The sequence below is a fragment of the Cervus canadensis genome, chromosome 12 (genome assembly GCF_019320065.1).
Source record: "Cervus canadensis isolate Bull #8, Minnesota chromosome 12, ASM1932006v1, whole genome shotgun sequence".
Classification (NCBI taxonomy): domain Eukaryota; kingdom Metazoa; phylum Chordata; class Mammalia; order Artiodactyla; family Cervidae; genus Cervus; species Cervus canadensis.
Window position 1 is genome coordinate 38,339,334 of NC_057397.1, and position 13,182 is coordinate 38,352,515.

A 13,182-nucleotide genomic window follows, 5' to 3' on the forward strand; every position below is an offset into this window, starting at 1 on the left:
ATTTGGGTGTGCTCAAGCAGACCACTTTTAACTACTGACCATGAGATAACAAAGAACAATTAACAAATAGTGCTTTAAAGTTCCTTTATTTCAATTGTTAAAGCTGTAGCTGACTTCCAATTTTCTGTTCCGCCTTAAATAAAATGCTGAATCACCATTAACATTTCAATAATATGTGAAATTTATTTTCCCAAAACTTACAGTATTGTGTTAAACTCATGGTTGTATAGACTAATAACTTCATCACCTTAACTCCTTAAAATAAGATGATTTTAAATAAATTAGTAAATCATTTTCATATTTTCCTTTAAAATTTGAAGACCTATTTGCAGTATTTCCTAATTTCCACTTTGCTTAAAGTCAATATTACTACTACCACTACTTTTAGGATAGCTAGTGATTATAAGAGTCATGATTTTATTTTAAATGAAATTACTTATAGGTATATGGAAACCCATTCAATGTTGTTAATGATTAAAAGATGCAGATTAGAACAAAGGACGTATTTTCACTTGATAGAGAATTTTCAAAAGATAAAATCTTTATTGTCAGGTTGTGTAAAACAAATTAAGAAATTATCTATTTTGGACATCTTTATGATAATAAATGTTATACGAGTTTTAAAATGTAGGTATTGGTGACAGTATCAAATAACTCTCCAAACACATAACAACTCCATCATGGTGGAGGTCTTCTCCTTGTACATGAAAGTGAAGTCACTCAGTCATGTCCGACTCTTTGCGACCCCGTGGACTATAGCCTACCAAGGTCCTCCATCCATGGGATTCTCCAGGCAAGAATACTGGAGTGGATTGCCATTTCCTTCTCCAGGGGATCTTCCCAACTCAGGGATGGAACCTGGGTTTCCCACATTGGAGGCAGATGCTTTAACATCTGAGCCACCAGGGAAGCAGGAGGCAATGTTGAATCAGTAACCCTGTGAGCAGAGCCTTTCTCTACATGGTCACTGGGACATCCAAGCTAACAGAAGTTCCGACAACTTTAATGACAACTTCAGTTGTCATTCCAAACAACTGAAAAGGGAAAAGAGTTTGAAGCAGTCTGTGTAAGAAGTCTCCATGGGTCATTACAGCACTGATGATCATTAGTTGAACCTCAGACTCCTGGTCACACTCAGTGCAGTGGTGGGAGGAACAGATAGTCTGGCATCCAGGAGGAAGAAGAGGCTGTGGAATTTGGTGTATAGAACAAAGTCTCTGCTACAATAGGCAATATATTTGATCTGGCATTTCTATATTTATCCTAAGAAAATTCAAATGCTGTGCTCAAAGATTAAGCTACAAAGGGTGTTTTTTAAAGCGATCTTTATGGTGGTGAACAATTGGATACTATTTGAATGGTTAGCAATAAGTTGTGCACAGATTCAAAATACATGGTGATGTGTGTATATATACACATAATACATATGAGAAAAAGAATACACTATGGTGCAAGAATGACTACAGCAACCAATGATGCTCTAGATAAACATTTATCCACTTGGAACGTTATGCAAGGTATATCATCCATTTTAAAGAGCCGATTTTGAATAGTATGTAGACTTTGAACCATTTTCATTATAACAATATATATTGATGGGTGGAAAATATCCTAGAATGATATTGGCAGAGGCTATGGCAGTTACCTCTAGATTGTGGAGCCATAGGTATTTTTAGGTATTTTGATTTCCTTTGCACATTTCTTTCTTTAAAAAAAAAATTCCTAAAATTACTTTATATTTATTTTGTTTTTTTAAACAAAAAATAAAGTTGACTACTGCAAAAATGTCTAGGCACATATTTCAATACAGAAGTTATCTTTTTCTATGGATTATGTAAATCATTACTTAGATTTCTTTTGCAGAGTTACATAGACTCTTTGACCTGAGAATTCTATCTATAGCTGGATACCTGTTCCCAGGCCCCCTGCATCTGAACTATGTAAACAACTCTTGAACTACCTTGAACTATGTAAATAACTCTTCCATGTGGCAGGGGCTACATCTCTAAAGATTGTTTTTCTTGTACAGTGGATTAAGTACTTTAAAGTTCTCTTAATATAGGCTAACTCACTCACATCATCCGCAATAGAGTGCATCTGCTGTAAGTAGCTGAAATGATTAGAAATAGTGCAGATTATCACCTCTCCTTTGTTTTTCAGTGCAATATTGTAGAACACAGTACATCAAGAAACAAGGGCACACGGAATGCTATTCATGAAAAAGGAGACACTTCACCATGACTGTCTGCTTGTTCCTTTAAGTATTCACAAACTTCCTTTATTTAATCTAGAACATGACTAATTTTATAGTCAATTCTCAGCTAATGTTTGTTGGTTTATTACTGAAGTGTCCCAGCATTTAATTTTGACTGTCCACCACCCAGTGGTGGTTTGTCAAAAAGTCTCATTTGATAAATCAGAGGAGAATCCTTACTGAACTTTTTCAACTGCTTTCTTAGAAAATCTGGTCTAGAGCACAAATATGTATTTATTACTGAAAATATTAGGAATTTAAGAATCTTAAGTCTAGGATAGCAATAGGCACAGCAGCTTAACTAGCCGTTGAGGATCTAGTAACATTAAATCAGTTTCCTATCGGAAAAGAACAGTTTTCTGCTAAGATATAAAGATTGGTAAAATAGGTCTTTGAGGTGATATTCTTTGATAAATCTATGGGGCTTCAAGTTGTCCTCTGCACAAGGGCTTGTAGCTAAGGGACTGAATGGGACCTGAAATCCAGACTTCATTCGCTTCTCCAACCTATGCATCCACGTTTGAACCTGTGTCTGTCTCTCTTGGTGTTTGAAGAAGATTAGCACAAAAGCTCTGTTTGGTCTTTACTATTCCTGCCTTCCTTTCTTGGCTTCCCTTGTGGCTCAGCTGGTAGAGAATCCACCCGCAATGCAGGAGACCTGGCTTCGATTCCTGGGTTGGGAAGATCCCCTGAAGAAGCGAAAAGCTACCCACTCCAGTATTCTGGTCTGAAGAATTCTATGGACTTATAATATAGTCCATGGGGTCACAAAGAGTTGGACATGACTGAGTGACTTTCACTTTCACTATTTCTGTCATTGTTTAAGCCTGAATAAATTGCCATACACTTTATTAAGCTTCTCTTACAGTCAGAATCAGAAGATTTTTTTCAGTACAGTATTGTAGGTTAACATTAACATGAATCACTTATTGACTAAGCCAAGACGTCCCTTCCTTCCTCCCTCCCCTCCTTCCTTTCCTCCCTCCTTCCTTCCTTTCTCCCTCCCTCATCTTATTATATGCCAGATATTATAATCATCTTCACTTCAAAGATGAAAAAGTGAACGTTGAAGATCCTGCCTTCCAGGATCTGGAGCTTGTTTTTCAGTCACTAAATCATGTTCGACTCTTTGTGACCCCATGGACTGCAGCACACCAGGCTCCTCTGTCCTCCTCTTATCTCCTGGAGTTTGCTCAAATTCATGTCTACCAAGTCAGTGATGCTGTCTAACCATCTCATCCTCTGCACCCCCTTCTCCTTTAGCTTTCAGTCTTTCCCAGCATCAGGTTCTTTTCCAATGAATTGGCTCTTCACATCAGCTGGCCAAAGTATTGGAGCTCCAGCTTCAGCAACAGTTATTCTAATGAATATTCAGGGTTGATTTCCTTTAGGATTGACTGGTTTGATGTTCTTGCTGTTGAAGGGACTCTCAAGAGTCTTCTTCAGCATTACAATTTGAAAGCATCAGTTCTTCAGCGTTCAGTCTTCTTTATGGTCCAACTCTCACATCCATACATGACTACTGGAAAAACCATAGCTTTGACTATACAGATTTTTGTTGAAAAAGTGATGTCTCTGCTTTTTAATATGCTGTCTAGGTTTGTCATAGTTTTTCTTCCAAGGAGCAAGGGTCTCTTAATTTTGTGACTGCAGTCGCCATCCTCAGTGATTTTGGAGCCCAAGGAAATAAAAGCTGTCCCTACTTCCACTTTTCCCCATCTATTTGTCATGAAGTGATGGGACCTTACTTTCAGGGAATTTATAATCTGATGATGGCACCATTCAAAAATTTACAATTAACAGATAATGTAAGTGTGGGCAAGGCATGCTCATGAAAGACTGCTGTGGCCTCATCTTGCTTCACAGTGTCTAGGTGATCAGTAAAGTTCTCAGGGTCAAGCGTAGGGCATGATCCTTACTGAGTTCTAAGGCTTTTGGAGCACTGTTGTGAGTCAGAAAACCCCCAGGTTTAAACATTCTCTAAACAATGTCCCCAGCCCCTTCTCAACCCTTGCCCCCCAAGATCCTCACCTCTGTTTTATTTAGCTTGAAACTCAGCCAGTCAGCTTTCATGCGAGTCCTTAGCTCAGCCAGGCACTGAGTAAGCTCTAAAGCTACACTGTCAGAATAGATGAAAAGAAGATGTAGTGCAGAGTATCATTAGCGTTCTGATGATATTCCAATATTTGCATTAAAGAAACCATAAATATTTTAAATCAGATTTCAAAAATTCTCTGTGCCCAGCCTGATTTTCTCAGGAATACCCAAAGAAATTTGGTAGAGGCATTTTATAGAGTCAGTGGGAGAAGATGGATTGATCTTGGCTGGAAAGAAGAGTTGAAATAAAAACTATGAACTAACATAGGTCATGTATTTCTGGGGCATATTTTTGTAGGTGTATATGATTCTATGAAATTTGACTAACTCTTTGTATAGTGAATTCTAAAAAATGATATTCTTTTTTTTTTTTGCATAATAGAAAGAATCACCTTTTTTCTCCCTTAGACACAAGTATAAAAAGTAAAACAGAATGTCAAAATATTCTAGTTAAAATGCACGATGTCAGAGATTCAGCTTTGCTGCTATTATGTTCAAGCAGCATGGCACCTAAGAACAATGGAACTGGGGTGAACTCTTCCAGGCCACGTCTGCTTTATTTGAGCACAGCACTTTTCTTTGCACTAATTTTCCTGATTGACAGCAATATTGGCAGTGGGAAGGAATTTATGGGTATCATTAATGACAAGCAGTGGAAGCTTTTAGGTATTTTTTATATGTATATATAAGAAACATTATGCCTTTCAAACTAATATGGTATGAGGTCCTTTACTGAGATGAGATTCATAGAATCTAAAATGAAAATCTAACATATACCATTACATATATATATAAAGAGAGACAGTTTTATAACTTTCTGAAGTTGGAGGGTGGCATTTTATCAGCTGGGAGCGTGACAAAGATGAGAGGGCATCCTGAGGATTTTGTGTTCCCCTTTATCTGTGATTGGTTACTCAGCTAAAGCTCTCCTTGATGTTTGTGGTGCTGGGTCTGTAGGAAAACCTGCACTCAATCTGATGCTTGGCAAATGAGATTGCTGTTAGAAACTAGACACAAATGATGTGCTTAAATTCCAGGAGATTACATTAATGTTACCATAAATGGAAAATCAAATTGTCATCGTCTTAGAGGAGTAGAGAAGAAAAAAAAATCTATTTATACCAGACACATCATAAAATTAAGTTACTTCACATAAAATATGAATTACTTGAGTCCCAAGAGGAAACCATTAAATATAAGCATATACAAAGACAGTTTTGACCCAAACAAAAATGAAATAAACTCAGGATCTGATGGGGCCATTATACAAAGGAAGAGTTGCTAAATAGACCCCCTATAATGGGGGATATGGATAGATACCAAGGACTTTTTAACTGCAGAAAATTTGATGATAAAGGAGAAGAATAAAGGGAGGGGAGAGAAAGTTCTCAGAACACCTTGCTAAGCACCATTTCCCATTGCCCAAGTCTAATTCTGATTACTTCTGCCATTTTAGAAAGCTCAAAGCCTGAGAATTTGACAAGGAAATAGACCAAAAAATTGAACCCACATGTAAACTATTTACAGGGTTGCCAGCCCAGAGAAATGGGATGGGAAACAAACAGCAACAACAGCAAATTCAAAATTGGCTATAAATCTCAAATAAGAAGTGCTAGACTCACATTGGGCATGGTACACCAGGATCAGCTTGCTTTAGAATTTATATATATATATGAAGAACATCACTAGTTCTCTTAGTTGTTGAAGAGAAATTCCAGAAGAGAATTGACATCCGTGGAAAAGACCTATTACTGGGGGAAAACATTGTTTATATTTCTTGCTTTGTTGACATAAGTGCTTAAATGTAACAATTCTGCTGAAGTAAGGAGGGTTATGTCCCCAACTTGGTACAAGTGGAGCCAGAGAACATAGAACTCAAATGGGGGCTCTATCATTAGCCTGAGGCAGGTCCCTTAGCTTCTGTTGTTTGATTTCATCTTTCTACTTGGCTCAGTGGGAAATTATACCCCCTCCTTCCACAAAATTGCTAATAGCCTAGGATGCTCATACCATCTTTAGGAGTCAGTTGATACAAAGTGACAAAGAAAATGACTGTACACTGCCTGAAGGGATCAGGGTGCTAGTGTTAACCCTAGGGATGATGTCTTATTGGCCTTGGGCATTTTGCACTCTATACCCCTGTGGGCTTGCAGAAGTTAAGTTTTGAAGTGGTATAGCAGTTCCCCTGGAGAAGGAACTGGCAACCCACTCCAGTATTCTTGCTTAAAGAATCCTGTGGATGGAGGAGCCTGGTGGGCTGCTGTCCATAGGGTCGCACAGAGTCGGACACGACTGAAGTGATTTAGCATGCATGCATGCATTGGAGAAGGAAATGGCAACCCACTCCAGTGTTCTTGCCTGGAGAATCCCAGGGACGGAGGAGCCTGGTGGCCTGTCGTCTATGGGGTCACACAGAGTCGGACACGACTGAAGCGACTTAGCAGTAGCAGCAGCTCCCCAATGAGTTACTATCAAATGTTGGAAGCTCTTCATGCATATAAATTTGCCCTGAGATTCAGCTGAGACAGTTATATTTTATTCATATTTTCACCCACTGAAATAAAATTTGAGAACAAACATGAAGGTAGACTATGTGCTTGGTAATGAGATTTAAAAAGGAATCTTCAAGGAGTTACAGTCTAACAAAGGAAACAAACATATACAAACAGAAATAAACATCACCATATAATACGATCAGAGTTAACAGGGGTCATAGGAAGTACTTTCAGAGGAACAAGAACAGGAGTAACAGACTTGATCTTAGGACATCAGAGGAAGCGGCACAGATATTTGAGCTGGGTTTTGAGGAATGAGATGGAGTCCACCGTATGGGAGTTGTATGATGGATGTTATTATATGAGGTTAAAGGCAGAGCAAAGTCCCGGAGGAATGCAAATCACAGTGTGTTTTAGAATAGAAATTTTTTACTGTGTGAAATGGGAGTGGTAAAAGATAAGATCAGAAAAGTAGGCCGTATCCTGACATTAAATGGGCTTTGGATGCAATCCTAATACAAGGTCTCAACCTATTAGCTCATCATGGAATCAATTCAGTGGCTTCCCTTCCCAAGACTTTTCTTTCTGTTTAATCATTTCCTCTGAAACATAATTTTTTACTTTTCTTCTGGATCATATCAACATATATACATGTACTAATTCAAATATGAATCCTCAGTGCTAGGTTTTATCCTACTCATCTCTATATGCTGCTGTCTATATCTGGCTATAACTAAATTTACCTTCACGGATAGTTCTCAAAAGTATTATTTACTTCTTTAATAAATGCTTCGGCTTTTACTAGCTATGATGGTTAATTTTATGTGACAGTTTGTCTAAGCCACAAGTTGTTCATATATTTGATCAAACATTATTCTGAGTTTGTCCAACAGGATTTCTGGATGAGATTAACATTTGAATGGATAGACTGGGTGAAGCAAATTGCCCTACCCTAATATGGGTGGGCCTCATCCAATCAGTTGAAGGCCTGAATAGGAACAAAAAGTCTGACACTCCTGTTCTTAAGAGATAACTCCTTCTGCCTGACTGCCTTTGGACTGGGGCATCAGCTTTTTCCTGCCTTCACTCTAACTGAAATATCAGTTCTTCCTGGGTTCCAAGACACCTGCCGTTGAGACTGAAATCATACCATAGGCCTTTCTGGGTTCCAGCTCACCAGCTCACATTGAAGACCTTGAAAACTGTCACCTTTAATGATCATGTGAACAAAACTCTTATAATAATCTCTTTTATATTTATATATTATGTAAACATTAAATATTAGTTAGGCATATATTTTATTGGTTCAGTTTCTCTGTACTAGTCTGACTACTACACCAGCTAACACTCTCTGATTCTCAATTTCCTCATCTTTATAATGAAGATAACAAATACAATATTATCTACCATTGGGTCTATTATAAGGAAATAGTACTAATATCTATTCGTATAATATATGTTTTTACAGTGCTAAGAGTTTAGTGGAAATAAATATAATGTAATTGGAAGCTATTATTACTTAACAATTTTTCTACCAACACCACTGTTTGGGCTTCTCTGTTCACATTACATTCTCTGATATCATTATATCAGACATCTCTTGTAATGGGCCTCATATTTTTGGATCATCTTTATTTCTACAGCTATTTTTGAGCAAACAGTTTAGCACATGTACAACACAGCAGCATCATGTCATACCTATGTCAAATACTCCTCTTTTTATTAGTTTTATAGAGTTATAATTAACATAAAGTAAACTGAATTTGTTGAAAGTTCATGATTTGATAAATTTTGACACATGGATACTTCTGTAAAGCCATGTCTACAATTAAAATAATGAACATATTCATCACCCCCAAGAGTTTCCTGTCTGCCCTTCAATTCTCTCCTGCATTTCCTTGCCACCCATCTCCCAGGATATATCTGACCTGCTCTTTGCCAGTGCAAATTAATTACAACTACAAATTAATTAGAATTTTCTAGAATTTTGCATAGTAAAAATTAAATTGTAGTATTCATGTCTTTCTTCTTTCTCTGAACATCCTGTTTTTGAAGTTCATCTGTGTTGTTGCAGATATCATTACAATGCTCCTTTTTATTGCTGAATAGTATTTAATTGAATGGTTATGTGACAATTTGTTTATCCTTTCCTCTACTGATAATCATTTGGATTTTTCCAATTTGGGCTATTAAAGCTGTTATAAATATTTATATACAAGTTTTTTAAGGAAATATGCTTTTATTTATCTTCAGTAAATACCTTGGCATTAAATGACTGTATCATATGATAGACATAGAATTAACTTTTTAAGACCCTGTCAAACTGTTTTAGACCAGAAGTGCATGAGAGTTTCAGTTGCTCCATATACCTGCCAAGACTTGATATGGTGAGTCATTTTAATTTTAGGCATGCTAATAGGTGTGTGGTAGCAGTTTATTGAGATTTTAATTATACTTCCCTAATTACTAATGATGTTGAGCATTTTTATGTGCATATTTGCCATCTGTATAAATTCTTTGGTGATGAGTATGATCAAACCTTTCACTATTTTATAATTGTGCTTTTTGTGTTCTTATTGAATTTTAACTGTTCTTTGTGTATTTATAGATACAAGTCCTTTATGAGACAAGTAATTTGCAAATATTCTCTTCCAGTCTATGTCTTGTCTTTTTATTCTCTTAACAATGTCTTTGAAGGAGAAGATGATTTAATTTTGATAAAATCAATAAATCAATTTTTGTTTTTAGTAAGTTGTCTTCCTAGTGTAACAGCTAAGAAATTATTTCCTAACCCCAAATAGTTTACAAATCATATTATCTCCTATGTTTTCTTCTAGAATGTTTATGAATTTTAAATTTACACTTGAGTATATGACCCATTTTGATTTAATTTTTATATACGGTGTGAGGTATGAATTGAAATTCTTTTTTCTTGCTTTCTTTTCCTCTTTTTAGATATAAAAGGCCTAGTCTTCATTGTGAAAGTATATGGAAGGTGAGGGGTTTGGGGAGGTAATTAGGTGTGGATTAGATCATGGACACAGAGCCCACATGATGGAATGGGATTCATGCCCTTGTAAGGAGGTAAAGAGCAAACCCACTCTGCCATGTGAGACCACAAAAAGAAGTCAGAGCCTGCAATCAGGGAAAGGCTCTCATCAGAACCTGACCAAGCTGGCACCATAATCCTAGACTTCCAGTCTCCAGAACTGTGAGAAATATGGATCTGAAAATCAAACAGTGGAATTGCAGAAGGTACATTTTTCTCCAGTAATCTTAGGTTCTGTAGGATTCAAAGTCCTGGATCTCAAGTAAGTGGAAAAGATGCTTCTACAGGGAACACAGCAAAGATTCTACTGAACTTGAAAAGACTGCTACCAACTGATCAGTTCAGCCTTGCTATGTGAGTGAGTTGGTGGGCAAAGAAAAGACTTACTAATGAACCTAACATTGCTACCATATTATGAGGGCAGAGGGAACATGTGTAAAACCCAGGTAACTCACAGAAGTATTTCTTACTAATTCCATGATCAATAATAATTCTAAATGGACAAATCCAACAACCACAGCCAAGCAAAGGCAAAACAACTAAAGACTCAGAACCTATAGGGATGAAGATCTGAGTCACTACTAAAGGAAACAACCTGGATTTGATGTAGGGCTGGTCAAAGGTACAGGGAATCTAGAATAGGTGGGAGAGAGAGCTGCTGATAAATATAAATCACAGCCCCAGTCCCTGTTGCAGCAATGGGGACTATAGGTTGCTCAACTAACCCTTCAGCTTTGGTTTTTGAAGATTAAGGTAAACCGTTATCTTGAATGATTTTAGGAATGAATATTATCAGACTCTCTTATTCCTTGTCTTACACTTTTCATGCTCACATTAAATTCCAAATATTGCTGTTAGCAACCAGATTCTTTCAGGTATAATCTGGCAATACTTCTCTTCTGTACTTTATATCTCTATCTTTCTGTCCTGATACCTTTGATTACACTGAGGGCAGAATATCTCAATAGCTGAGTTTGAGAAAACCGGGAAGTATGGAGAATGGACACCCATAAATAACCCTGAGGCAGTAGGGGATGGGGGCTTATAGATAAATGGTCTCTGCATCTCACAGGCAGGCAGCTCTAAGGAATGTTCTACAGCTTCTTAGAAGATTCCCAGATGATAGAGTCTCCAGTGATGATCAAGTTAATACACGCTTATATCGACTTTCCTTCCTTCCCTGCTTCACCCATCCCAGTTCTCCATTCCAAGCTCATGGGACTGAGTACCAAAATAAACTACTTTCACTGTAGGCTTGTTTTAGACTCTGATTTCTCATGAGTTGTACAAGTTCAAACAGTTGCATTTGGCATCCATGTTCCAGTGGTCATTCCTCTGTCCTTATTAAACTTATCAGAAACATGAGACGAAACGCTCACTCTCTTTGGTGATGCATTTTATTCTTTTGGTTTCTCAGATAGTCACACCTGGTTTGGCTTCTATCTCAGTTCAGTTCAGTTAGTTGCTCAGTCATGTCAGACTCTTCGCGACCCCATGGACAGCAGCAGGCCAGGCTTCCCTGCCCATCACCAACTCCCAGAACTTGCTCAAACTCATGTCCATTGAATCAGCGACGCCATACAACCATCTCACCCTCTGTTGTCCCCTTCTCCTCCTGCCTTCAATCTTTCCCAGCATCAGGGTCTTTTGAAATGAGTCAGTTCTTTGCATCAGGTGGCCAAAGTATTGGAGTTTCAGCTTCAGCATCAGTCCTTCCAATGAATATTCAGGACTTATCTCCTTTAGGATGGACTGGTTTGATCTCCTTGCAGTCCAAGGGACTCTGAATAGTCTTCTCCAACACCACAGTTCAAACGCATCAATTCTTTGGCACTTAGCTTTCTTTATAGTCTAACTCTCACATCCATATATGACTACTGAAAAAACCATAGCTTCACTTCACTTATGAGGCCTCAGGCCAACCAGGAAAACAGGAGCCCATGACACGTGGGAGCACCCCTAGAGAGGAGATCTGGTCCCACCCTCCTGTTGGCCACCTCCAACACAAGTCATCATGTCCCTGGATCAGAAAAGTGAGCACTGCAAACTTGAGGAAGACCTTCAGGCCCCGAAAGGCCTAGAAAGGCCTTTGAGAGTGTGCAGGCTCCCATGGCTAGGAAGGAAGAGGCCAACTCCTCCACCTCTTCCCCCTCCATGACCTCCTTCTCCTCCACTAACTTCTCTTCCTCCACCCCTTCTTCTCCTCCCTCACTCCTTTGATCTCTGGCACCCCAGAGGAGGTGCCTGCCACTGGGGCACGGAGTGCTCACCAGGGTTCTCAGGGAGCCTGCTTCTCACCTGCTGAGAAGGCTCTCACCACAGCCTCTCTACGGAGTCAATCTGATGAGAATTTCAGAAGCCAAGAAGAGGAGGGCCCCAGCATCTCCGAGGCTCCACCAGATCCCCAGTTTTTGCTCAGTCATGAGCTAAACAAGAAGGTGACTGAACTGGTGCAGTTCCTGTGTGTCAGATATGTAACAAAGGAACCCACCCCCAAAGCAGAAATGCTGAGGAGTGTCAGCAGAGAGCACAAGGACAACTTCCCTGTGATCTTCAGCGAAGTCTGTGAGTGTGTGGAGGTTGTCTCTGGCACTGAAGTGAAAGAAGTAGACCCCACCAGCCACTCCTATGACCTTGTCAAATCACTCAACCTCAGCTATGACAAGAGGCTGAGTGATGACCGGGGCATGCCCAAGACCAGTCTCCTGATACTTATCCTGGGTGTGACCTTCAGGGAGGGGAACTGTGCCCCTGAGGAGAAAATCTGGGAAGTGTTGAATATGATGGGGCTGTATGCTGGGCAGAAGGATCCCATCTATGGGGAACCCAGTAAACTCATCAGTAATGACCTGATGAAGGAACAATATCTAGATTATCGGCAGGTGTCTTGACAGTGATCCTACATGTTATGGATTCCTATGGGGTCCAAGGGCCTATGCTGAAACCAGCAAGATGAAAGTCCTGGAATTTTTTTTTTTTTTTTGCCAAAATCAGTGGGTGGGACTGACTCCACTTCCTTCTCATTCTGGTATAAGGAAGCTTGAGAGATGAGAGAGCCCAGGCCAGAGCTACCCCCGGTTATGATACTACTGTCATGGACAGTGAAAGTCCCAGGGTCACACCCAGCAGACCATCTTGCCCCGAGTGAAGTCCAAAGCAATTTATTCAGTCTTCATTTGAAGACAGCAGCCTGTATTCTACGTAGTGGAGGACCAGGGAGGATCTGAAAGGAAGTGTATAACATCTTTGCATTTCTGTTGTATATGGGTGATTTGGATATTTATCTT

The 13,182-nt window shown here is 38.9% G+C and overlaps 1 pseudogene; it reads left to right on the forward strand.

Annotated features, from left to right (window-relative positions):
- The first annotated feature begins 12,096 nt into the window (after window positions 1-12,096).
- LOC122450934 lies at window positions 12,097-12,946 on the forward strand (annotated as a pseudogene).
- Window positions 12,947-13,182: the final 236 nt, after the last annotated feature.